At 53.9% G+C, this 27,696-nt stretch overlaps 1 long non-coding RNA gene across 2 annotated transcripts; it reads left to right on the forward strand.

The window, feature by feature from the left end:
- Positions 1-985: 985 nt before the first annotated feature.
- Positions 986-16,784, forward strand: LOC131492560 (uncharacterized). 2 transcript variants are annotated; one of them, XR_009252139.1, is made up of 4 exons: positions 986-1,793; positions 10,376-13,008; positions 15,919-16,069; positions 16,296-16,784. It is a non-coding gene; the product is annotated as an uncharacterized LOC131492560 (long non-coding RNA). The 2 variants fall into 2 exon arrangements; XR_009252138.1 differs by lacking the exon at positions 986-1,793 and adding an exon at positions 9,564-9,640.
- The last annotated feature ends 10,912 nt before the right edge of the window (positions 16,785-27,696 follow it).

The following is a 27,696-nucleotide window of genomic DNA, read 5'->3' on the forward strand; positions in this document are numbered from 1 at the left end:
GGAAGTGTAAGCAATGAGTCACCTGGTTAGCTAATCGCAGGAGTTACACACACTGGCTTCAGGATAAAGTCCATTCAGGTGTTGTTCAGCGCCCCCACAGCCACCGCAGAGGCCCGCTGCTGGGCCCGAGCCCCTCACCGATGTGCACTTCCTTCCAATGCTGCCCTGGTTCCGATCGGGGCCACACACATTCTCAGGTTGCTGATACATCACCTGCTGGCTTGTGCCGAGGCTCACAGTGTGACCAGTGCCCAGGCTTCACGGGGTGTGTGACGGCCCCCCGCACTTGGAGAAGCACAGGACGGAGACCCGCCTGCTCTACGGTGGCCCCACCCATCCCCCAGCTCCCAGTACCACCCACTCCCACCCAGGAGTTGCTGACAAATGCCCCGAGCCAAAATGGAGTCCCCTTTGTGGCCTCAACTTTGTGGCTCCATCACATACCCAATCTTAGACATCCCCAAAGGAGTGCTGTCACCTTCTTCGGCTATCGCCCCGGTAAACAAACACAGCTGCCACCGCCCTTACCCCCTGCAGACTGAAACCGCATCCGGGACTCCAGGGCGGCCCTTTTGCCCCTACAAACGGCTCTGCGCACGCGCACGCGCGTGCAGAGGCCTACGGCACTCTCACGCATCACCCACAGAGAGGACAGGCGCTCACCGGCGTGGAGACCCCCAGTGCCCCCGATGTTCACTTAGGGCTCTCGGCTACATCATCCTATCGGATCCTTGCTTCCTTCCCAAAGCTCAGGGAGGCTCAGGGTCAGTAAATGACTGAGCCAAATCAAGCTCAGCTCTTCTGTCCAAAAAAAGGACATTCAAGAGCGGTCAACCACCCTGGGAAAGGGGAGAAAAGATCTGTATGTCTCTTGGGTCCCTGTCAGGTTTTTCTCTTTGACCATTATTAGCTGTGAAGAGGCCTGTGGACCACAACCAAGGACTTATGCTTCTTTGAACCTCCCTAGGATAATTTGAGGTCTCAACTCAACACATTTATCGAGAGGCTACTATTTGCTATACACCGTGCTAGAAAGTGGGTGGTACAAAAGCAGTTCCTGCCTGAGGAAGCGGAGAGCAGCCAAAGAGCAGTCATGACAACAGAGTGATGGGGGAAGTGACAGAGGTCTGCATGCACTTTAGCGGAGCCCCACTGATTGTGTCTCAAGGAAGAATCTGTCTTGGGAGAAAGCTGTGGTGACATTGAGGGTTTTGCAGGATGAATAGGAGCTTGTCAGATGAGAAGTCAGGAGGTGTCCCTGGCAAAGGGACCCTTACCTATCAAGGCCGCGGGCATGACCAGCAGGCAAATGCCAGGGGACGGAAGTTGCTCAGTACTTCTAGATCTCAAGTGGCAAGACACGGGGCCAGAGATATAAATGGGGCCCAGGCGACGGAACCAACTGTGCATGCCCCGACAGGAGTTTGGGCGTGATTCCCACCGAATCAGGAGTCACAGAGGCATTTCTACAGAGGAGCATGTGGTCAGAGTCCCACTTCCGTTGATCTGGAGGAAGTGTCAAGGGAGAAGAGACGCAAGCAAGGAGACTAAGAGATCAGCCACTGCGTGGTCCAGGCAGGAGAGCTGTGGGCCCGGACGGGGGCGGCCGAGCCGGTGAGGGGCACTGCTGACTCAAGAGACAGGTGAACTCCGCCTCGTCGGCCTAGAACCTGGAGGTGAGGCGGAGTCCAGAAAGAGACCAGGTTTCCTGTCGCGGGCCTCTGGACGGGCCGTAGCACCCCCGCCTGACACGGGAAATCCTGGAAGATGCGTGCACTTAAGAGAGGAAGATGGTGAGTTCGTTCCTCGCCTTCTTGCATCTGAGGTATCTGCAGGACAGTCCTGTGGAGGTGTCCATCGTGCACCTGGAAACGGGTGTCCAGTAAGAAGAGGGCCAGACGAGCAGGAGTGCAGATCAGTCCCGCGCGAGCACAGTTAGCTGCGCAGGGACGGAAGAACAGGGTCCTGCAGGGTCACCGAGTACATTCCCTCAGGATGTGAGACAGCCTGGGGAGTGAGGGGCGGGTGCTCCTCAGGTGTGGGGAGGCCAGGCTTGAGGACCGGCTGGCCCTGCAGAGGAAAAGGCAACTCGTTCTCAGTCCTGGAGAGAACCGGACACAGATGCTCGTGGGCAGCGGTGATGCGCTAAGTTGGGACAAAGGGGGACCAGAAGTGGAGAACTAGGTTTTGTTCTCCTTTGTGGAAAATGGTTACCTAGGTAACTAAGTGATATTTTTATTTATTTTTTTTATGTTTTATTTATTTATTTTGAGAGAGACAGAAATAGAGCGAGTGGGGAGGGGCAGAGAGAGAGAGAGAGAGAGAGAGAGAGAGAGAGAGAGAATCCCTAGCAGGCTCCACACTGTCCGCGCAGAGCCCAACGTGGGGCTCAAACTCACTAAACCGTGAGATCGTGACCTGAGCCAAAATCAAGAGTCGGACGCTTGACTGACTGAGCCACCCAGGGGCCCCTAGGGTGATATTTTTTAAATGACCAGGTAAGAGGATCTTTAGAAAGATAAACTCCTTCTGAGTGCAACATGGTCAACTCTCTCCGTATGATATGTACATGCATTGACTGTATACCCACTACCTGAGGAAAAAGTCCTCGGGTCTTGGCAGCACTGAATTATTTCACTAAGATTTATCAAAACCATAAAAACAACAGGTTTCAGCAAGATCAAACCACTGAACATCAAACACCACGTAGACTCTGGCCAGCCCTACTTGGAATCGTTGAAATCTATGAACACGTAACATAAATTACCGCTCAGCTGAGAAAAAGGCTACCCACCTTGGTGTCTGTTCCTATAAACACCACCAAACCCGACAACCAAACACAAACTTTAACCTCCCTAAGGAAAAGCGTTTCCCACCACGCGGAGCCAAGTGAAATGCCTTTGGAGACAGAAGTTTGAGGGCATTCTGAAGACTTTGATGTGCCGAGAAATGTCAAGCTTGAAAGAACAAGAGGCGAGAAGAAATCAACATTTCAAGTATTTTAAAGAATCAAGGCATAAATAAAACTGCTCATTTGATCAAGTGGAGATTTACAAAAGCCTGGGTATGTGGGTTGAGTCCCAAGTGGCCAGCCCACAGCCACTAGCTGAGGAGTCCTACAGAAGGTGCAGGGTGTGTGAGGGGGTGTTGGGTCCACATTGTGGGCCCCATCCATCGAACGCCCCCCGCCTCTGCAGAGCACAGTGCAGGCACTCTATGGACATGGGCTCCACTGCCCAGCCTCACCTTCCAGGACAAATGACAAGGTAACGACAGCACCAGCCACACGGGAGCGCTGTGGGGGTTGATTACCTGGCCCAGGTAATACCAGTATTTGGTCCGCAGTGTCGCAAGGCAGGCCCTCCCACTCCTGAAAAGGGTAGGCCATGCCTCCCACCAGCAGCCACTGGGACAAGAGACAAGACTCAGGGGTGGGGGGGGAAGCTTGTCACCTGGCACCACTCGAATCCCCCAGCGCTGAACCTGGCCTCCCAGAAGTCCCACCACCGTGGCCCCGGAAGCGATGCTTCCCCAGAGTCTTGCTTTCTTTCTATGCCCGAACAGTTTTCGTGATGGAGTCGGGGTCTCCGGGCAGGGTTCGACTCTGGGCTCCAGAAGTCTGCTGCTCAACTGCCGCGTCCTCTTAGCAGGATCGCTGGGAGCAGGGGAGAGGAAAGGAAGAAGGTTCAAGGGCATGTGGCCGACTCCTGCGAAGGAGGAAGCCATGGAGACCACACCAGGCTGGGAGCCAAAAGGCTTGGTGCACTGCGGGCACCAGAGGAGCAGATGACAGAAGCTCTCGGGGCAGGAGCTTAAGGACTTGAGTGTCCAAACGAGACACAGTCCCCTCTTCCCAGCCCAATTATTTTCCTCTTCGAAGGGTTCTTTGTACGTCTTTAATCCAGGGGAAGGTTTTGGACAAAAGAGAGGCTGTTCCATCCCAAAAGCGAGTACTTGTCGGAACAAGTGACTTGCCAGAACGTTGATGGGGAAGGGCAAGGAGCCACGGAACGACTCACCCTGCGGTCCTCGGGCAATGGCAGGGCACCAGAGTGCCTCCCCGCTCTGAATCAGAAGAAGGGCATTCTTCTATTGCCAGCAACTCTGCCAGCACCAAAACAGGCCGTGCCTTTCTCTTTCCCACGTTCCTGGGTCAAGAAGCAGGTGTGGTCTATTGCACCAGGTTTACATCAACGAAAAACACATTCCTGGGCTCCTCGATCCCATTGACACGTGCAGTTTCTGAGGCTGAATGATGCCTGACCTCCCGGTCCATCGCTGTTTACTCATCCGCACAACCCACTCATCCATCGGATAATGACTGAGCGACTTGGGACGCCCCTCCCGCTCAGCCCACGAGGAGCCCACGGGGGTCCAGGAGCTCGCAAGTGGTGCCATGCTGGCAGGGGCACCTGGGAGCATCTGGGAGGGCCCTTGTAGAGCATCCGCCTGTATAAACCTGCCCCTCCTGGGGGCATCTGGGTGGCTCAGTCGGTAAAGCGTCCAACTTTGGCCGAGGTCATGATTTCGCCGTTCCCGAGTTCAAGCCCCGCGTCGGGCTCCGTGCTGACAGCTCAGAGCCTGGAGCCTGCTTCAGATTCTGTGTCTCCCTCTCTCTCTGCCCCTCCCCACTCACACTCTGTCTCTCTTTCTCAGAAATAAATAAGCATTTAAAAAAAAAAAAAAAAAAGCGTGGCAGGGGCCTGCTAACGCATATCAGGAAGACTTCTCTCAGGGAGGGACACCTGAGCTGAGGCCTGGGTCATGAACCACAAGGACATCTCAGTGCTGTTCCCCTGAGCAAGAAAGCCCAAAAGGAAGCTGTGATGGAGGCCGATGTTACCAATGTGAGAAGGAAGGCCCAGTGAGACAAGGCACCGTCTTAGCCATCAAACCCGGGGCGTGCACTGTTCAGAGCACGGGCGACAACAGCCAGGCCTCCACCCCAGGGCCTGGCCCCCCACTCGTGAGGGCTTCCTCCTCTGGGACACGGCGCTTTGATGGACAGCAGTGTAGGTGGACAGTTCTCGGTTCCTTCAGAAAAAGCAAGCAAGCACCGCTTGCTAAATTAGGAAGAGAGATCGTCTCTATGAGGACGCTCTGGTAGCTCGGTGAGCGTGATTTCCTCAGGCGACACCAGAGGGACGGCAGCTGCTGACCCTCCGGTGACGCCTGTCATGTCTCAAAGCTCAGCCAGCGGCGGCAGTCACCAGATCTTGCTGATGCCTCCTGTGTCCTGGCATCCTAACCCCAGCTTGGGGATGCAACCTCCACATTGCATCAGGTTCCTTTCTCAAAAGAGGGGCTGAGTCAGCTCTGACCAAAGTCTCCAGGGCTCTGGACTCCCGGGCCTGGCTAGGCACTTGCTCACTTCCAGAAGCTCCCCTTCTCCCTGCCACACGGGAAAGGTGCCAGGCCACACCGCAGGCTTGGCTCAGGAGCAGCGCGCCTCCCTGCTGAATGTCGCTGCTCCGTGCGCTTCCCGAGGTGACAAATGACCTTGAATCACATTGGTGAAGGAATGGCTGTCAGCCTTCTCATCCATCGGTCACATTGCGACACAGCCCTCGGTGAGCAGAACCAGTTCCCGAGAGCGAGCTCGGGGAGTTCCAAGCACCTCCCGGGCCGGGCTCGCAGAACTCACAGTGACATCGGCCCACACAGGCCCAGAACCACCCTGGCCCACTGCCACCAAAGGTGGGATGACGGGGACTTGGGAAAGCGGGAGAGGTCTGAGGACCAGGACTAATCCCCAGCTCTCCCTTTGCTGAGTGACTTTGGATGGAGGACTTGACTTCTCTGAGCTGCTGTGTCTGCACTGATGAAATGCCAGTACTGTTGCGGGTTGTGGCCAGAATCAAATGAGAAAATGGCCATGAGGGCACTTGGTGTGCTTCAAAGCACCACGTCAGTGACAGCGGTCTGTCCACTGAAAAGTTGATCATAATGAGTGAGCTTCTGAGTCTTTACCCAAGGAGTTCTTGGGGTATGAGAACGGATATCTCTGAATCTATTCCTGGGACACGGGAAGACAACCTCATAATACGATGTTCTCGGTACATCAGAAACTTCCTGTGTGAAATCCATGATGAGAACCCCCTGCCACAGCAAAAAGCTTTACGATGAGATGCCAGGAAATTCCCACAGATGTAAATATTATAATACATCCTTAGCTCCAAAATAATTCCTCGGAGGGACGCGTGGCTGGCTCAGTCGGTGGAGCCTGTGACTCTGGATCTCCGGTTGTGAGTTCGGGCCCCACGTTGGGTGTAGGGCTTGCTTAAAAACAGTAATGATAATGATAATGATAATCATAACAATTCCTTGGAGACCCAGAATCGGAATTTCCATTGCACTAATGGCTCTGCATTGACCCGGCAGTAGGTGGGTCCAGTAAGGGGCTTGAGTTGTTTTCTCTGATGCAATCTTTTTTGTAGCTTTCAATTTATACTATGGGGTAAGAACTAGCATGTTCTTCAAAGCTCCATGCCAAGTCAGTGGCCACAAAGAATCCTAGCCCTCCTGCTTAGTGGACTCCTCTCTGGTCAGTGAACACATGGGCCCATCCTCCTCAAATGCCCCTTCTCAGAAGAAATTGCTAATCACTTTGCCATTCTATTTTATCAGTCAAAAGACACGCAAGACTTAGGTCCTTCCTTACCCACAGGTAACAGATCAGCCAAAGTGGGGCGCCGAGGAGTAAATGTCCAAGGATTTGGCCATGGAAGGAAGGGGCTGGATGGGAAGGGACAAGCAAGTTGAGTCCACGGAAGGCTGTTCACCACATCACATACAGAAGTTCCCCAACTTATCTGCGGTTTCGCTCTCTGCGGTTTCAGTTACCTGCGGTCAACTGCGGTCGGGAAGGTGATCCTCCTGGGGTATAGCCAGGTCACAATGCCCACATCATTCACCCCGCTTCATCTTATCACGTGGACATGTGATCATCCCCCGTCATCACAAGAGGAGGGAGGAGTACGGTACAGTAAGCTATTTTGAGAGAGAGACCACTTTCACGTAACTTTTACTACAGTATATTGTTATAACTGTTCTCTTTGATTATTAGCTATTGTTGTCACTCTCTTAATGCGCCTCATTTGTAAATTAAACATATCGTACGTATGTATAGGAAAAACGTGGCACACATACAGGGTTCGGTACTGTCTGCAGTTTCAGGCACCCACAAAGAAGGGGGTCTGACTGTAGAGCAACCCCAGGCTGGTCTGCTCCCCGCGTCATAAACCCACAGTGACAGAGCCCCGCTGCAGCTTAGAGATCAGGAGTCTGATCCTCCTTGAAAAAGACTGGGTTTGAGCACTGGAAGGGTCAGGTGAATTCAGATCTCCTGCTGTACGACCCACCCTCCTTCTCCGTGGTCTGAGAGGAAGAGCTCAAGAAACACAGATGCCCAAGCCCCAGAAGTAGCCTCCTGGAAGCAGGCATCTCCAACTCCCCATGTCCAAGACCATCCTTTGTGTCTCCCGTCCATGCGTCTTCCTCAGTCTCCCCGCCTTAGTCCATGGCCCTGTCCTCCAGCTCAAGCAAACGCCTAGAAATCATCCTTCATGCCCCACATCGAGTCCCTCACAAAAGGGTGTCCGTGCTACCTCCCCAGGAGGTCCTGACTCCTGCACCACCCCCTTGCATCCAGAATCACACTTGGTCCCCTGGCCCGTGACCAGGTCCCTGCACACCCCCTCTTCCCATCATCCAGGAGCAGCGTCCTTCTCCTCCACCTTGGGACAGGCCACCCTCACCGTCCTCTCGGGGCCCCTGCACAGCTGTCCCTCCCTCTGGAATGCCGGTCCGGGTCTGACTCCTTCTCCTCATTTGGGATTAGCCCATGGAGACTCCTTCTCTGATTCCTCTCTAAAGCTGCCCCTCTCCCCCACCCTCCCCTCCAGCCAATCTCTGTCCGTCACAGTATCTGCACTTTCCTCATAGCACCTGGCACCCTCCGAAATTACTTCTTCTTAATGTTATGTGTCGGTGATCTGTCTCCTACAAGCTCCTCAGGCCAAAGGCCACGTGTCCTCACTCGCCATGTACCCCTGGTGCCTGGAACAATCCCTGGGCCGGCACAGGATGCGGCACAGGGATCTGCGGACCACCTCTGAGAGTCCCGCAACTTTAAGCCAAAGGACGCCTCCCGGGTCACCGGTGTCAACACCTCAGACCAACGACAGTAACTGAGCTCCTGGCGGCCCCTCAGTGCTGTGGGAGAAGCCTGACCCTCCCCCACTTCTAGCCTCCTTCTCCAAAGGGCCTCACCACGCTGCCCAGGACCCCCCGCCCCAGGAGTTAGGGACAGGGCACCCACCGGCCCTCCGTGCCCCAGAGCCCCGGGCGAGAGAGCACCCTCTTTCCTTTCCTGGCCTCGCCACCTGGCTGGGCAAGCTTTTCAATCTCCTCATCCGTAAGACAGGGACAGAGAATGCTTTGTCACCCCACCTACTTCTCACGGGTGTTATGAAACAACTGTTTGCTCGGAAAACACTTTGAGCAACTTGGGTAAAGGTGCCTGTGGCTCAGATGACTCCTGCTGCACTCGATCCAGGCGGGGGGGGGGGGGGGGGGGGGGGGCTGTGCCAACCAGGCATCCGGTCACCGCCTTGGCCGCCTGAGGGATGGGAGGCAGGAGGCGCGGCAGCCTCTCCTGTGTCACCGAGCCTGTTGGCCGTGCTGTGGTCCCAGAATATGCCCACGAGGGGTGTGTGTGTGTGTGTGTGTGTGTGTGTGTGTGTGTGTGCGGGCGCGTGCGCATTCCTCGGCCTGCCTGACCCACTGATTTCAGCAGAATATGAGCTCTCCATGGGCCTGGACGGAGGCCACCGGACGCCCAGCCCGCCCGCTTGTCAGGAAGGCGAGCTGCGGGTTACCTGGGGATAACCTGTCTGAGCTCAGGCCGCAGGGGCGGGGACGGCCGCCCCGGTGCCAGCCTCGCAGGCAGGGAGCCGGGAACAAAGGAACCCTGTCTTGGCTCCTCGCCTGGCGAGAGCCGATCTTAACCTGCAGGCGCTCAGGTGCCCCTCACCGGCGGCAGCCGGCAGTGGCCACCACGTTGCCATGACAACCGTACCTGGCTACCCTCCCTCCGCTCCTGGGAGGGGCGGGGGTGGGGGGGGGGGGCGGACCGCCCCATCATGGACCAGGCACATCCGGGGCCTCCCAGCGCAGCTCGAGGCTGAGCAGGGGGCAAAACCCCGGCCTGGGCGGTGCGAGGGGACAACGGTCCCGTCTGCCATTCAGTCCACACCGAGTCTCCGCTTCTGGCCGGACGCAGGGCTCGGAGCCCCGACAGGCCTCGCTCCCTGCAGCCCCCTCCCACGGGCTGCTGCTCCCCTAGAGCGGGTGGCAAGGCGCTCAGCAGACAGAGAACAACAGACAGCATGTACATTTAATTATAACTCTCCCGGATAGGAAGGGCTGGCTATATACAGTGCGTCTGCCTGTTACTAATTATATTTATTTTCAAACGAAGAAGGGGGGGGGGGGAATCTTCTGAAGATGAGTCAGAAAAAAAAAAAAAAAAAAAACCTTCATTGTTATGAAAGCGGAGGAACGTCTCCTGAGGGTGTCTGTAACGCATCGCTGTCACGGCCTGACAATGGAAAAGCTGAGCGCAGAGCCAAGCTAGCCGGTAAACACCTCGTGGCGGCTTTCCTGGCCAGGGCCCTGCGAGCCGGTACCTGCGCCACATGCCCAAGCACGATCAATATGAAAGGCCTTCTCCCTCCCGGACGGAGCCGCCGCTTAGAGCCTGGCTGAGCATCCTATTCCTGCAAAGACGGGGCCGTGCGGCATCTGCTGTCACCTTAATTGGGAGGCAGCGTTCCAGTTGAAACACAGCAAAGGTTTCTCCCTCATCAAAGGAAAAGCGTCCTGACCAGATGGCTGAAATGAAAAGGCTTCGTCTTCAGCCTCCATGCAGCCAACGGTGTTATTAATAACAGCACCAAGAATGCCACAAACCAAACGAGAGCACCTAGAAACCCAAAATAGTCACCCGCATGCAGGCCAGAAGTCGCCGGCACTTGGGGGGCAGGCGCATGAATCTCTGGTTTCAGGGGGAGACGCGGCCGCACACACGGGGAACTCGCGTCCGTGTCTGTGTCCGCCGTCTGTGCGAGTCAGGTGCACATGGCTGCTTTCGGGGGGCCCGTCCGTCAGGCCCGCTCTGCCTGTCGGCCGCCTCTTCCTTTGAGACCACACGGCTGCCCTGCCCCCTCCGCACAGATACACCCATGGGGTGAGGGCCACAGGGAGCTCGAGGGGACGCATGCGCCCCAGGGAGCCACCCAAAGACACAGTGTTCACAACGGGGTTTCCAATAATTTTTTAAATAGCCACACTTGTTTTGTTTGCTTTCTTCCAGGAAGGCTGCCCTGTTCTGGAAAAGGAGGGGGAGGCAAGAAAAATGTGAGTTCATTTCCTGAGTCTTTTAAATCTTTCTCCGTAGACGGAGCACCGAGGAGCCGTGGCCGGAAGGCAGAGCGGCCTCAGGCACGCAGCACACATGGAAGGAGGTTCGGAACTTGTCCCCGCCGCGTGCTCTTTCCAGGCCATGGCAGGACGCTGGATTTAGCGATGAGACCGCACTGAAGGATCCGGATGCACGTGGGCTCTCCACCTCCCTCCCAAGAAAATGGTTTGAAGGCCAGTTGCTTTCACAATGGGTTTTTCCCGTTTGCCCAGGCAAGGCTGGACTGTGAAATCGGTTCATCCGAAAGAGAGGGCAGAAAATGGATCCGATGCCGGATTACCGGGGACACGGGAGAGTTTGGAAGGAGCCAACGCTTGTCAGAGTGCCTTTCCACACACATTATTTTACCCACTTCTCAGAGCAACCCCGTGCAGCACATGGCCGTGTGCCCGTTCCACAGGCGAGGCTCTGGGGGTGAAGCAGCAAATCCAAGGGCACCTCACCTCCCCTGCAGACAAATCATCTTTCCTGTCGTGAGCTACCTCCCCTTCGTTGCTGCAGTCAGCATCTTACGCCAAAGTTCTTCGTGGGATGGGCTGGCCCACATCCATCTGCCCGTCTCCCCAGCCAGGATGAAGACACCATGAAGCTGGGGACTTTCCTTGCTCACAGATGTGTGTGGTGGCCCGTCACGACCTTGAGCACAGTAGCTCTGTAGTATGTATCTGTCCTACGAAGGAAGGACTGAATGAATGAAAGAGTCCCGCCCCCGAAGGAGGAAAGGGGGTCCAAATGAGAAGCATGGCGATCTCTGGCGGGCCAGCTGAGATGCTACAAGGGTCATTCTGAAGCCAGGGGCACAGGATGCCCCAAGCTGAGCAAACCATGACCTGGAGGACCCAGCTGTCAGGCAGTGGAGTGGCCTTTGCCCCTCATATCCGGGCACCGTGGGCCCAAGCACAGCACATGCGGCCAGAGCACCTTTAGACAGATGCACCCTCAGGAACCCAGAGAGCCCTGCTTTTCCCTGGAAGTGGCCTGGCAAGTCAGGGGCAGGGTCTGGCATCAGACCTGTCAGTCCTTCCCAGAAATTCCGAGCGGCCCATGGATTAAAGCGAGGACCAGCTTTTGGAACAACGGTCCCCGTTCTGGTTTTGCCTCACAGAGACGATGCCTGGCCTCACAGTTCGGGAGCCTGGCCCCTGAGTAAGTCTCCCTAATCCTCACTGTGCCTTCCCCCTGCTCTCCTCTGAGACCCCAAGGTGGCTTCAGTGGACGGTCAGACAGAGCAAAGTGCAGCAGACGGAAGGCCGCACAGAAGACAGGCCTGGAAAGAGGAGGCTCCCCCACCCCGGCCGTCGTGCCTCCCTGCAGGCTGATTTTGCTCTGACAGTCTTGCGGGTGTTTGTCTTTGATCTTGGTTGTCAGCATAAGCAAGTGTAAGTGCTGACTGTGCCTGGCCTTGCCTTCAACACCACAACTGCTGGGGACACCCAGGGCCCTGCCCTCAGAAGGTTCCCAGTCCCAAACGACGCCAGGCAGCAAACCAAGCCCCCCACCCCCCGCCCCCAGAGCCCAGAGGCACGAGCCAGGCTGCCTGCCACTCAGGGCCCACTGCTCCTCTGGGCAGATGTGAAGAAGCTGGGCGCTCCCAGCCTCAAAGGGCCAATTCCTCCCTTTTGGACTCTTAGTTTCTGGTTCTGCTGGGTCACGGTTTAAGAGGAAGTAGATGCCGTCATCTCTAGGACAGCAAATGGGGGACTCGTAACAAATCACCCGTAATGAGACCGCATTCTGTTCCGGGTCACACAGAGTAAACATTAGAAACCAGACTCGGCACATCTCCTTTCTTCTGACAGGTGGCCCTTTGGAGCTGTGGCAAAAATGACCAGTCTGGGGCCCAGAGGGCCAGGACCGCCTGCGGGCACAGTGCGTGATGCGCGGCAGAGGAGACCTGGGGACACCGGCACTCACCCCTGGACCGTGCCTTCCACGACAACTTCCCTCCAAAAGGCCATTTGGCTACAACGTATCATATGACTTGTTCTTAGAGTTACATTTTAACTGACAAAGTTTAACAACAACTATGACTTATGGCCTTCTAAAATTGGCAGCAGAAAAATGAACTGAGGAAGTAATGGAAAAAAACCACAAGTGAAGCCACTCTGTATTATGCACAATTTCTGTTGTGCTTTTTTTTCCCTTCCCAGGCATGTGTGTGTGTGTGTGTGTGTGTGCGCGCGCGTGTGTGCGCGCATGCGCGTGCCCATGTGTGTGTCTGTGTGTGTGTTTTCGAAGGGTAGCAAATATTTTCCAGATACACTGTCCTGGCGTTCCCAAGCACATATTTATGCCAAGTTTATAAAAAGCAGCTGCAGACAGGGTTGACTGAAAGGATTGCTCTGCTGTCTGGCTTCCAGAAGGTGCTTCGGTTCTTAATCTGTCACCAGGACAGCCTTACCTCCCAAAACTCTCTGACCCGCGCTGCGCGTCTGGAAGAGGACAAACCCGCGGCACAGAGTGACCTGGACGAGCGCTCGCCCCTGGCTCTTCTGACCTTCCGCATCACGCGTCTGGTCCGCAAGGTGCTTGATCGTTTTTAGTCATTCAAAATCCTCACACAGATACAAAAAGGGAAGTGTTCCAAGACTCATTTCACAGATATCTGGAGGGCTCGGAGGGCCATCGTCAGCACCAGTTTCTGAGGGTTTAGAACGTCTGGGGGAGCCCTCCGTGCATAAGCTGTGTCAACCTGCCTTTGCAGCTGCTCACTCTGGGTTCAGCAGGACACCCTTCCTACGGCCTAAGACCCTCCAACCCTCCCCTTCACCCCTCCGTGGCCTCCCCCCGCTTCTGCTCGGCGAGAAGCTCCAGCCTCCACTTTAGCATGTTCGTGTTTCCTCACCACACACCCTGCAACCCCCTGGGGCATCCCGAGAGACTGCTCACAGGCACCCAAACCCAGACTCTCACTGGCCTGGGGTGGGGACTCCACTCGCCTCCCTCCTCCATCACAGGCTTAATGAAGACAATAGTCGCCTGCTTTGTAGCTCTCCTGGGGGTGACTAATTGGTTAATCTTGGGAAGGCCCTTTGAAGATGAAAAGCTGGGTATTACTCATAGGGTTGGAGGCACGCACCTGCCCCAGTCGGGGCCTGAGTCAGCAGAGAATGACCTCCCACCTGCGGTCAGCCTGGATCCCCCACTCAAGGTCAGCGCTGGCTGGCAGGAGGGGCGTGGCGAGCACCGGCCAAGGGGAAACCAGGAGGCCTCGGAGGCCTGTGCTGTGTGGGCCGCTCTGAGTCAGGGGACTGCTTCACTGGCATTTACAAGTTTAACAAGCCTTCAAAGGACTCTGCCAAGAGGGCAGCACATGTCCGAGAATATCAGGCAAGACAGTATTTCCTGGTCATTGTTCAGGGAAAATGCCTTCCTCACAGCTAACTCCTCCCAAGCAACAGCGTTTTCTCCTTCCTCCTGGGGAAGGCGAGCTGGGGCAGCCGTGGGTGGCTCTGTGGTGGGCAGACCTGAGGTCCGCGGTGCCAGGGTGGGGCATCGGTGCTTTCCCACCTTCTCTGGCTCGTGGTCCCCACCACACACATCTCTGAGAAAGAGGAAGTGACAGCAAGAACAGGGAACCAGAAGCCAAAACAAGGGATGAAGGCAAGGGTCGCTTATGACCACGCCCCCACCCACCCTTGACCCGGTGGGTCGAGGGGGATTTTGACACAGTGGCAGCTGGGAAGCCAAGAACAGAAAGCCTTTAATCCGTGCAACCTAATGCCAAGATTCCGCCTGAGAGAGCTCACTTCCTGCACTGTCTGCACATTCCTCCCGTTCCTCCCAAGCACCTTCTCCCAGTGACCCCTCTCCATGCAGCCTCTGCTCTCCCCCCACGGCCAACTGCTCCTTTCTTCCAGAAAACAAGGCCTGCGGCCAGAAGGATTCCACGCACTTCTGTTTCTCTTTAAGATCCCTAGGTCCTTAGGAGCTTTTCATGGCCCTTTCTCCTCCGGCAGATTGCCTGGAACCCCAGAGCAAACCCCCCCCCAACCCCCGACACACAGAATGATAAAGATCTGGAAAAGTAGGATGGAAGGATGGGGGTGGGGGGGACCAGAGCGGTCACTAAATCTTAACACCCAGCAGGGAGTGGATTGCAGAGGGGCGGCGGGGGGGGGGGGGGGGGGGCAGGCCAGCAGGAATGGGCTAGGAAATGATTTTGTTCTGCCTCTGTTTGGAAGGAGGTGCTTGGAAATGACAGTTTGGAGAAGATGGGGGGGGGGTAGGTAGTGTTTCAAGGGAGGCGGCCGTTCTTCCGCAGTTCTAACAGTGCCATCAAGTGGCTCTGCGTGCAGATGCAGGACAGAGCCTCCAGACAGCCCGAGCTGACCCCGTGGATGGAGGAGCAACGGGGCTTTGTAAAGGACAGTGGCCAGCGTCTCACCTCAGCCACAGAGCCAAGCGCCTTCCCCTGGAATGGTCTGTGGGGAGGGGAGGAAGTTTCCCCCCAAGTGTATGTCCCCTAAGGGAAACAGGCCATCACGTTCACCGTGCTCCTGTAAGATGCTTCATTTAGCCTCTCGGCCCACACACTGGGACATTGCTGGGAGGCGCGGGGACAAGAGTCACTGTACCATGGGAGGCACCAAAGCACATTTTCAACCTGACACATGGTCAGTGACCACAGCAAGCCTGCCTGTGCCACCCGGCCCTTGTCTGGAGATCCTCGGTGAAGGAGAAATGAGGACTGAAGGGTGGTCTGGTGAGCAGGGCAAGACGTGGTCTGGTGAGCACGCCAGAGGAAGCTTCTGGCCAGGGACACAAGCCGCCTTCTGGTGTTAACACTGACTTTCGCTGTATTCCTTTTTTCTTTTTCTTTTTAACTCTGCAAGTCAAAACCAACTCACCTTAGAAATACAAAAGTGATTTTCTTTCTAAAGAGGAATTTAAAAGAAACAGAAGGCTTTCCCAGCAGTTTTGTGTTTGGGTTACTGGGAATGAGGAGGAGACAGAGCCGGGGGGGAGCGAACGTTCCACAAGGAGTCAGGGCCCCGTGCCATTCCTAGCCCCCACACTCAGCTGCTGCGTGTATGTCTGAGGAGGTGACCTCACTCACTAATCTCATTAAAAAAATTTTTTTTTGATGTTTTTATTTATTTTTGAGAGTGAGACAGAGAGCAAGCAGGGGTAGGGGCAGAGAGAGAAGAAGACACAGAGTCCGAAGCAGGCTCCAGTCTCTGAGCTGTCAGCACAGGGCCCGACACGGGGCTCGAACCCACGAACCACAAAATCATGACCTGAGCCGAAGTCGGACGCTCAACTGACTGAATCACCCAGGCGCCCCTCTAACTTCATTTTCCTACAAAAACCGGGGGCAGAAATAGATCCACAGTTTCCAGAACTACACTCCCAGGCCCCAGGGGAGGGTTGGCAGTTTGGTAGAACTTTGGTCCCCATGCCTTTTACCAGAACAACTCTGTCTTTATCCACAGTATCGTGGCGACTTTTCAGATACCTGTCCAGACCATGACTCTCAGAACTGTTGGCCACACCGGCAGAGTTAAGGCCCCAACATGGTGTTTATACTTCATGACCCCAGACCCGGACTACAGTTGAGTACATAAGAGATGGGCAGCTGCCCAGGTGAGCCAATCTGATTCTCCCTCCCCAGAATTTGAAACTGGGTCGGGCTGGGTCAAAGTTGGTCTCTGTTAGAGCTGAGGCAGCTATATTGGGTCAGAGGACAGAGGGGCTCAGAGTGCCAGCCCCTCCCTCAGATCCCCTCTGAACCTTCACTGTGTTCCCCTACGATATATTGCTGCTATTAAAAAAGGTTGGTTTTTTTTTTTTATGTTTATTTATTTTTAAGAAACAGAGTGCTAGCAGGGGAGGAGCAAAGAGGGAGACACAGAATCCGAAGCAGGCTCCAGGCTCTGAGCTGTCAGCACAGAGCCTGATGCGGGGCTCGAACTCACGAACCATGAGATCATGACTGGAGACGAAGTTGAATGCTTATCCGACCAAACCACCCAGGCGCCCCAGCCCCTGCGGACAAGACCATCTAAACACTTCTTCCCAGATCTGAGAAACAATAAGATCACCCAACCCAGTGCAACAAACCTCATCTCCCAGAGCCACATTCTGTTTTTGAAAATAAAGGGAAGTTTCTAAACAGACCATGTTACCTTATGAATTAAAATGTTTAACAGACTAGGCATATAATGGATCAGTAAATATTCACATTATCATTTCTATTACTGGTGTGTTCAAAACTTATTTACAAATCAATCATACTTTCTTGTTGCTATAAATTTTAACTTCAAAAACATTTTCTTGTTCGTATCTACTTGGACCTCATTTATCAATAATGTGGGTTTTTTTTAACGTTTATTTATTTTTAAGAAACAGAGTGCTAGCAGGGGAGGAGCAAAGAGGGAGACACAGAATCCGAAGCAGTCTCCAGGCTCTGAGCTGTCAGCACAGAGCCTGGCGCGGGGCTCGAACTCACTAGCTATGAGATCATGACCTGAGCTGAAGTTGGACGCTTAACCGACTGAGCCACCCAGGCACCCCAATAATATTTTAAATTTTTATTTTGTCCTGAAATCTTCCATCCAAGGACTTACGTATCTATAAATATGCTAGTGCATTCATTCATCCATTTTCTTAGATGCTCTGAGTTTACCAAAGAATAGATCCCTTCACTAAGATCTTACAGGGTAGAACTTGAAGAAACCATAATTGTAAGTGCATATTTCCTAAATTAGGTCTTCTTATATTATAGAAGACCCGTGCCTCACTCCACAACAGATTAAAGAATCACACATTCTTGGGGCGCCTGGGTGGCGCAGTCGGTTAAGCGTCCGACTTCAGCCAGGTCACGATCTCGTGGTCCGTGAGTTCGAGCCCCGCGTCAGGCTCTGGGCTGATGGCTCGGAGCCTAGAGCCTGTTTCCGATTCTGTGTCTCCCTCTCTCTCTGCCCCTCCCCCGTTCATGCTCTGTCTCTCTCTGTCCCAAAAATAAATTTAAAAAAAAAAAAAAAAAAAAAAGTTGAAAAAAAAAAATTAAAAAAAAAAAAAAAAAGAATCACACTTTCTAAACTTAGGAAAAGGCTCTCAAGGTACTTGAGTATTTGTCAAACTCTGGGTCATGACTCAAAAGTGAGCCCTGAAATCAAGTCAGTGTACCAGAGGGGCACCTGGCTGACCCAGTCGGTTAAGCATCCGACTCTTGGTTTTGACTCAGGTCATGATCTCACAGTTCATGGGTTTGAACTCCACATCGGGCTCCGCAGCTGACAGTGCAGACCCTGCTTGGGATCCTCTCTCCCTCTCTTTCTGCCCCTCCCCCTCTTGCACCGTCTCTGTCTCTCTCAAAATAAGTAAATAAACTTAAAAATTTAGTGCACCAGAGCCAGCACTTTAGAATTGCTTTTTTTTTTTTAATTTTTTTTAACGTTTATTTATTTTTGAGACAGAGAGAGACAGAGCATGAACGGGGGAGGGGCAGAGAGAGAGGGAGACACAGAATCGGAAACAGGCTCCAGGCTCCGAGCCATCAGCCCAGAGCCTGACTTGGGGCTCATACTCACGGACCGCGAGATCGTGACCTGAGCTGAAGTCGGACGCTTAACCGCTTAACCGACTGAGCCACCCAGGCGCCCCTAGAATTGTTTTTTAAAACTGAGAGGCTGTCACACGCAGTAAGGCTGCATATTGTTATGTAAAACACATCCGATTTCAGGTATATAGGTGTGTGGGGGCGCGTGGGGGCGTAAAGATGTCAAATGCACATCTCGCTGGGGACATCCGAGTGGTCTGTCGGGACCACCCCTCCTCTTCCTCACCCCTTGCCTCCCCGGCCCCCCCCACAACACACGTGCACGGCGACACGTGCACCCAGCGACACCCCCACGTCGTCCCACCCGCCTACAGTTCCAGCCGGACCGCAGGAATTCCCACCCGACTGTGACCAGGCCTGCTGCTGGCCAGGCCCGCCTCATTTGGTGCCCAACGAATCTCTGTTGCACTTTCAGTTCAGGTCTTGGTTTTGGGGAGGGGGGCGGGGGACGAGGGGCAGGTGGCTACTGGGATTAGCGAAGCCCAGGAAGCAGGCTCGGAACCCCTGAGCGCTCTTGTCATGCTGGTGCTGGGCCGGGAAGAGGGGACCTGTCCAGCAGCCACTCTTCTCACAGGCAGGCCGGGCTACACAGGGTCCTGGCGCATCATTGAGTTTCACCCCTGCCAGTACAGCAGCAGCCTCTCACAGCCTTGGCCGTGTCCGCGCAATAGCAGAGAATCTAGCTGAAAAAATCAATACAAAAACAACCATTTTACCCAATCCTGTTTTTCACTGGCATCAGTGAACCCCAGGATGGTTCACGGCGTCGTACTTTGCCACTCAAAGACGAAAGGAGGAGGTGGGCTCACCTGGGACCTTGTTAAAAGGAGAATCTCAGCCCCCACCCAGGACCTAATGAATAAGAATCTGCAGAGACCCCCAGAGACTCGTGCAAGCACTTCAAGTTTGAGGAGCCCCGATTCAAAACTGCCGGTCCCCTAACTAACTTGACACCGGCTGCTGCAGCCAAGACATCGGTGAGCCATCGGTCCCCTCTGCGTAAGCACTGTCTTCCACCCATTGTATTCCCTTCCTTTTGGCAATGAAACGTGCTTTGCTTTAGGAAGAGTGATTCTGAGTGTAGTTGTCTTCGGTTCTTACCCACATCTTTGGTAGGCAAAATAAAACGTGCTTGCCTACACCCGCCTTATCGGTGAATTTTTCTAACCCGCGATCCCAAAAGCCTGGGAACAACTAGCGAAAAGGAAGCCAAGAGTGTCTTACTGATGTGTGTGCCATCTAAAGCAGAACTGGAGAGCGAGCTCCACGTTAAGACCGGGTGGGGGGCCAGCAATGTCTGCGTAATTGTGCATAGCTCCGGAAACTCCAAGAGGGGTTGCTCAGACACAGGCCCGGGAAGGGAGCAGGCCGGCTCGAACACGGCATTCCAGTCGCCAGGGATCCAGCCCAGCCCAGGCTTGCCCATCCCCGCTGCACCCGTGCCCCTGGCACATCCACAAACTAGAAGATCGCTGTAAGAGCGTCGTGGGCTTACAAAATGGCACCTCCAGCCAGAGCAAGCTGGACGCAAAATCTGGTCAAAACAGGCCCAGCACTTGGGCCTCCATAAGAAGACAGCCTCCATAGCTGGAGACCCAAACACGTCCGGGTCTGTTTTCTCCAACATTCCTCCTGAGAACTGGAGGGCCTGTGACGAGCAGGAACCAAGCAGAAGGTGGAGAAATCATGCAATGGGGTGAAGAAGAGCGTTCTTCCTGAGTTGATGGAGTACTTGGAGCGACTCTGTGATCCTCAGGAGGACCAGACAAGGGTCTGGTGTAGTGAGGAGGACAGAAACGCCAGGAAGCAGGCAGCACCTGAGCTGCGTGGCCCTTCAGAGGGAGAGATGCAGAGAATCCCAGGACACTGGGAAGCCCAGCTCCCTGCACAGGCATCTGGCCCTCTGGTCCTGACCGTCTTGACCGGAGCGGGCCGGCCCTCCTTCCCAGTGTCCTGGGATTCTCCACATTCCAAAGCCCGCAAACAACAAAGGCAGTTTTGTGGCATTTCAGAACAAGCTTGGAAACTTTTAAATGTCAGAATGAATGATGTGGAAAGACTTGTGGGAGAAGCAAAGAGGCAGAGGCTGAGCTGGGAGAATGGAAAGGCTCGGGGGTGCCACAGGGGCCGCTGGTTAACACGTCTGTGCGGCTCAGAAGTCTTTTAATAAAAGGGATACTCAGAAGCAGAAAAACATCTTGAGCTGTCACGAGAACCAGTGATGTGGCAAAAATGTGAAGATTAATGTGGTCCCGGCGGGGAAAGCTGGGGCGCACGTTATTGATTTTATTGAGGGTCTGCTGTCTGAGGGGGAGAGCATCTGATTTGCACAAGGATGTCACAGAGCAAGGAGCGCTGTCACCCCATCTGACCTGGCCCCGGGATCGGTATCTGAAGACACATGCAGTTCTGTCTTGCTAAGAACGGGAGGCCCCGTGACCCGGAAGTTTCTCACACTGGAGGCCAGATTTGTCATTCGATCTCCACCATCCACGTTAGCCCCTTGAGAGGGGATGGGACACTCTGGCTCTCCAAGCCCTTTATCATTTGGGTGATGATGCGTCATGCACCATGAGACAGGGCACAGGAGGGCCGGCCGCCCCCTGACCTCAGCCTTCGCATCTGTGAACGACAGGCCTAGGCCGAGTTAATGGTGACGTCCCGTTCGCGAGATTATAGGAGCTGCAGAAATAAGAATGCTGACGTTGAACCTGCTGAACAGGAACTCATAATTCCAGCATGTTCCAACCTCCAGAGAAGGCCTCACATACATTGTCTAAACCTCGTAACAGTCCCTCAAGTTAAAAAGTTCCATTTTATACACGGAGAGATTGAGGCCCAGAGAGATAGAGGAACTCAGAACGAAGGTTGTCACAACCAGTCAGCGCTCCCTCTAAAACCTCAGCTAGCTGCAGGAAATGTCAGGCAAGAAGGTGGTCATGGCCAGGGCCGTGGACCTCAAGCGGTGGGCCTTTTCGCTGTTCTCTCCCACTAATAAAGGCTCAGCTATGCTCTCCTGCAAAAGCTCCTCTAGGCCCATGCCCTCTGGGGACATCCCCCAGCTTTCTTAGCCCCTAAGCCCCAAGAGGAAACGAATTGTCTCTTCTCACTGGGGAGTGAGGTCTCCCCAGTGCCTGGCTTGTGTTAAACAGAGATCTGGGACTGACCCCACCCATTCATCCGGATGCTCCAGTCCTGACCCTTCCCTTCAGATCCCTTTCTTAATTCTGACAGTTCCCACGGGCCCTGCCCCAGCCAGTCCATCCCCACCCTGGCCCCAGAGCTGGTGGTCAGCTTCACCCCTGCTGGGACTAGGATGTCACCCCCCACCCTCACTGAGCACTTCCTTGCCCAGAGCCCCGATGCCCCGACCTGGATGATGGCAGCGGGGAGGACAAGGAACAGAGCCTCAGGGCCCTTATCTTCTGTCCTGTCACTAAACTACAGCCAGGGGCACCCTGGTTTAGCATCCGACTCTTGATTTTGGCTCAGCTCATGATCTCACAGCTTGTGAGTTCAAGCCCCACGTTGGGCTCTGTGCTCACAGTGCAGAACCTGCTTGGGATTCTCTCCCTCTCTCTCTCTGTCCCTCCCCACCACATGTGCATGCATGCTCTCTCTCTCTAAGTAAATAAATAAACTTCTAAAAATAAGTAAAATAATAAATAAAATAGAATAGAATAGAATAGAATAGAATAGAATAGAATAAATAAAATATATAAAATAAATAAAATAAAATAAATAAAATAAATAAAATAAAATAAATAAAATAAGTAAAATAAATAAAATAAATAAAATAAAATAAATAAGTAAAATAAAATAAAATAATAAAATAAAATAAAATAAAATAAAATAAAATAAATAAAAATACAGCCAACCACCAGGTCCAGAACGGGAATCAAACCCAGGGCCCAGGCCCCCGATGCTGCCACACTGTCTCTCTGCTGTGTGTGTGTTTCTCCCACGCACACTCACACTCACTGCTCAGACAACCAGGAACAGTGGCTGACCCCTGAGACCTCTGGGACCTCGCCCCCAGGCCTCCTCCCCCAGGCACCCTGCACCCCCATCTACACAGCCTCCCAGGGGGAGGGTGTCCTAGCTCGGTCATCAGCCATTAAGACAATAAACACACTTTAAAAAGACCCTCATCTCCCTCATAACCAACCCCCTCCGCGAGAACACGGAGACCGTAATCACTGCAAGTGGACAGCCGGACAGGCTGTCTCATCCTGTCTCACCCCGCAGCACCTCTGCCTGTGGGCAGGAAGGGGGGTGTGGGGCAGGCTCCGCGTCACCCGACATCCTGCCCGAGAGTCGTATCCAAGGCCTCCCAACTGCACGATCACCTGCCTGCACCCACACCCGCACCCGGCTCCCCACCCCCCCACAGTGCCAGGTGGCCTCCACAGCTAATGCACCCACTGGTCCAAACCTCAAAAGCACCCCAATCGGCAGTAACCTGGGGAATCGGTGCATCACCTCCGCCCAGCTCCCGATCACTAGGTGCACCGGTCACGGCCATGACCACCGTTTGTGCAACTTCCCGCTGAGCAGCAGCTGGCAGCACTGACCACCTGAGGCGCCCTGGCCTTCCCAAGGCACGTGTGTATGTGAGGTCGACACGGCCCAATCCTCCTTCAGAGAAGGGACCGCAGCAAAGCAGCCGCTCCGGAGCAAAGCTGCAGCAGGCGAGGACCACCACCGCCTGGCTCTCGGGACACCATGGGTCCCCATCCGGGAAAAGTGACCATGGCAACTGATTCCTTCCAGTGCATGTGGCCTGGACATCAGGTTAAGAGGGAGGAGGCCAAGGGGCACCTGGGTGGTTCAGTCGGTTGAACGTCCGACTTCGGCTCAGGTCATGATCTCGAGGTTCATGAGTTCGAGCCCCACGTCGGGCTCTCTGCCATCAGCCTGTCAACACAGAATCCGCTTTGGATCTCTGTCCCACTCTCTCTGCCCCTCCCACACTTGCGCTCTCCACAAAATAAGTAAATCTTGAAAGAAGAGAAGAGAAGAGAAGAGAAGAGAAGAGAAGAGAAGAGAAAAAAAAAGAAAAGAAAAGAAAAGAGAAAAGAAAAGAAAAGAAAAGAAGAGAAGAGAAGAGAAAAGAAAAGAAAAAAGAAAAGAAAAGAAAAAAGAAAAGAAAAGAAAGAGGAGGGAAGCCAAACACCCCTTTAGCTGAGTGCAGACAGAACTCAGTGGCACTGCCTGCCCTGGATAAGGGACAGTGCCCGCCTCTCCAAGGCCCAAGGCTACCGGGGCAAGCCACCGAGGCACCAGCCTGTGCCCAACAGTCTCTAGGCCTCCCGCTGTCCCAAAGTCAGTTTTCCCAACACGTTCACCAAAAAGTCATCTTACCGTGGGATAAACTGGGTGAAACACAGACACAATCTGCCCTGAAGAACCTTGCTTCTAGCAGTCATGGGCGACCGTGAGGCTGGCAGTCAGCCCCAGCCACGAGCCGCCTGCCAGAGGAGGCCCTGTCCCCACCATGAGGCTGAAAGCGAGGCTCCAAATGGGCCTCCCCCTGCCACAGGGTGGGATGCAACAGTGTCTTCCCGGAGGCAGCGTCAGCCGTCTAGCACAGAGCCAGACCTGGAAAGGACTGGGCAGAGGAGGTGGCCACAGTCTCCTTGTTAGCCTGAGACAATGAAGGAGACCAGCCAAGCCAGCCTGCCTCTGGGACAGAGGTGCAGACAGAGCCCGATGTGGGGCTCGAACCCATGAACCGTGAGATCACAACCTGAGCCAAAGTCGGACACTCAACCGAGTGAGCCACCTCATAGGAGGGGAGCACAGGCTCAGAAGCCCCTGCTCCCCCACCCCCTGCTGAGGGAACCGTCCAACGGGCCTGAATTTGCCCCTGATTCTTCCAGCAGCAGCTAGAGAATGGGGAGAGCCAGGGCCAGGTGGACCTCGGCCTGCTGCACACCCTTGCCAGGCCTTAACACCCCCACCCTCTGTGCCGGCTGCCACATCCATGAAATAGGGTAACAGCTCCTACCAAATGCCTAGGACACTTGGAAATAACGCATGCAAAGCACCCAGCTCGGTGCCTGGCATGCGGTGGGTATTCACAAGCGGTAAGCACCATCAGCGTAAGGACCACAGCGTAAGCACCACAGCAAAGCACTGCCGATGTCTCTGGCTCGAAGGAGCACCCCCGAGTCTCAGGGGCGTCTGAGTCCACGACAGAGTGATGAGCCTTGCGGGACAAAGGATGAAATGCTGATGGTCTGAGTAGGGCAGCGGGGGGCACAGGGCCCAAAAGGCTCCTCCTGCTCCTTCCTGTCGATCTGCTCAGAGCAGATGCTGAGAGAAGCAAGCAGATCACTCCTGCCCCAGCCCCCCTGACCTCCTCCCCCGCCCTGGATTCCTTAGGGGACATTCCCACCCCATCCCCACAAGGCAGCCCTCAGTGGCTCCCTCACAGGTACTGCTGGGCGCTTAGGAGTGCAGGGCCCCGATCTTTAAAGAACCACTGCCACACTCTGGCAAATGTACGCAAATCCTCTCTGGTGCTCTGGGCCTGTAGGACAGCCATTGAGTGTCCTGTGCTTATGAAAGGCCAAATCCAAACAGGGCCGAGGCCAGGCCAGCCCTCAGTAAGTCCCAGGCATGCATCAGCAGAAGGGTCACCGGCAATGAGCTAAGAGTGGCTCCTTGTGGGACCAGAGCACCTGCAGGCCCAGGGCTGAGGAAGAGGACACACGGGGTGAGCGGTGTGGCCCCGCGGAACGTCCGGATGAGCAAATGGAGGATGTAGATGCTGACAGCCGGAGGGACTTTCAGGAAGACTCAAGTCTACCCTGTACCCTGGGAAGGGGCTCACAGAGCCCACCCGATGGACCGGCGACAGCACCTAGCGGAGCTCCCCTCTGGGGCCACAGTGGGGAGCTTCGGGCAGCCAGCTGGACCCGCCGTGCCCCAGACTCGGCCAGGGCCAGGCTGCTCAGGACGCCTGCCCAGGAATCTGATTCGCTGAGAGACTCAGTCTCTTCCTCGAGAACCAGCATGAGAAGTGCACCCTCGGGAAGCAGTCCCACCTTCCTCCGTGTGGATTAGGAAGCAGAAAGTCTGCAGAGAGGGCTCAGGACAACAAACGTAAGAGCTTTGCAAGAGACAGAGAATAGAAACTAAGAGAGACACTCCCAGCCTCCCCACCGATTTTGTGAGCTACCCGATGTTTTTCTAAGAAACGCTTTTTTTTTTTTTTTTTTTTTTTTTTTTTTAACTTAACGACGTTTGATGTTTGGTGTTTGCAACAACAGCAACAGCAGCCAACAAAAACCCAGACTGGCCATGCGTGTCATCACAGTGAATTCCCGTAACATAACCCTACAGGGCAAAACTGTTATTTGCCTTGAAGACACAAGAAAACGAAGGCAAGCTTTCCAGAGCTTAGATCTGCTCCTGGACATTCAACCTTGGAAACCCACTGTCTTCACTACAGTGTCGTATGCCTCTCTGAGGATACCTCCCCTCAAGCATAAAGAAAGGAAATGGAAGGTGATGTCGTCCACATCTAAGTTTCTGCTACTGCCGACACATCTGTGCTCGCTCTAGGATGCAGCCATTGCGAAGGCGGTGTGCCGGGAAGGAGAATGGGCCCACCGGCCCTGAAGCTGCTGCAGGGAATGGCCATGACCCCTCTGAGTCCAAAGCCAACGCCACGCCCGGAAGGGAGCAAACACGCCCTCAAACGGTGGCCCACCCTCAAGTCTCCATTGCTCAGGCCTTAGCTCCTGGTTCACGTTTCTCTCGTGGCCCTGAGCACACGTGACCATAATCATCTGCTTGTGTTCCTTGTCTCCAGCTAGATGATGAGCTCAGTGATCGGGGAGGGACCACTTGTTGGGCGGTCTTTGCCTCTGCTGCAATGCGTTGTGCACAAGCAGGCCCTCACTAAATGTTTGTTGAGTGAATAAAAGAGTGAATGATACACATGAATATGCACGTCTCCTACTACGAACTTAGGGAATTATATGGGTAGTGATGGCAAGAGAAACAGTGAAGCAGGAAGGCTCGGACGTTGCACTACCTACAACTGACACTAGATGGCGCTCAAGCACACCAAGAAAGTGCTTCTGAGAAAGACCAGATGTGTGTTTTTTGTAGAGGGTTTTTAAGGAACGTCGTACATGTTGATCTATAAGGACTCCCTGAGTGAAAAATCTGTCTTGCACAGATGAGCCAGCCTCAGCAGGACACACTGTACTAATCAAGGTTCTCCAGAGAAATAGGATCAATAGAATATGTATACAAAGAGATTTCTCGGGGCGCCTGGGTGGCGCAGTCGGTTAAGCGTCCGACTTCAGCCAGGTCACGATCTCGCGGTCCGTGAGTTCGAGCCCCGCGTCAGGCTCTGGGCTGATGGCTCGGAGCCTGGAGCCTGTTTCCGATTCTGTGTCTCCCTCTCTCTCTGCCCCTCCCCCGTTCATGCTCTGTCTCTCTCTGTCCCAAAAATAAATAAAAAACGTTGAAAAAAAAAAAAAATTCAAAGAGATTTCTCACAGGGAATTTACTCCTAGAAACATGGAGGCTGACAAGTGCAAAATCTGCAGTGTGGGCTGGCAGGCTAAAGATCCAGGAGAGCTGATGGTGCAGATGAAGTCCAAAGGCCATCTTCTGGCAATCCCTCTTACTGAAAGAGGCAGGTTTTTTTGTTCTATTCAGGCCTTCAACTGATTGGATGAGGCCCACCCACATTAGGGAGAGCAATCGGTTTTACTCAAAGTTCACCAATTTAAATGCTAATCTCATCTGGGATGCCTGGGTGGCTCAGTTGGTTAAGGGTCTGACTCTTGATTTTGGCTCAGGTCATGATCTCACGGTTCATGAGATCAAGCCCCACATCAGGCTCTGCAAAGACAGCACAGAGCCTGCTTGGGATTCTCTCTCTCCTCTCTCTGGCCCTCCCCTACGCATGTTCTCTCTCTCTCTCTCTCTTTCTCTCTCTCTCTCTCTCTCTGTCTCTCTCAAAATAAATAAATAAACATTTAAAAATAAAAGATAAAACAGGAGTGCCTGGGTGGCTCAGTCGGTTAAGTGTCCAACTCTTGATTTCGGCTCAGGTCATGATCTCATGGTTTGTGGGTTCAAGCCCTGTGTCAGGCTCTACACTGACAGTGTGGAACCTGCTTGAGATTCTCTCTCTCCCTTTCTCTCTGCCCCTCCCCTGTTCTCACTCTCAAAATAAAAAAATAAACATTAAATTTTTTTTTAAAAATAAAAAATAAATGCTAATTTCATCCAAAAATACCCTCCAGTTGACACATAAAATCAATCTTTCTCCTTCTCTCTCTCTCATCCTCTCCTAACAACTGTAATGAGTGCAAAGTGCTAGAACAAAGATCTGTTTCACCCCGAAGAAATCCAAAGGCCACATGGATCAGTCAGTTCTTCCCATGTGCACCTCCCAGAAAGCAACGCAGGAAACGTGACGCATGAGCCTAATTATAAACGAAGAGCCTAGTTATAAACTAAGCTTCTGAGGGCATTCTCCTAACCTACCTGGCTTAACTACGCTGTTTGCAGAATTTTAGGCGATGTTTCAAAATTAGCTGATCATCCCCGAAGGCCTGTGAATTGACTGTAAGTAATTTAATTGGAGATGAGCAAGTGGGAAGACAGAGGGAGAAAT

The sequence above is a fragment of the Neofelis nebulosa genome, chromosome 13 (genome assembly GCF_028018385.1).
Source record: "Neofelis nebulosa isolate mNeoNeb1 chromosome 13, mNeoNeb1.pri, whole genome shotgun sequence".
NCBI classification, from domain to species: domain Eukaryota; kingdom Metazoa; phylum Chordata; class Mammalia; order Carnivora; family Felidae; genus Neofelis; species Neofelis nebulosa.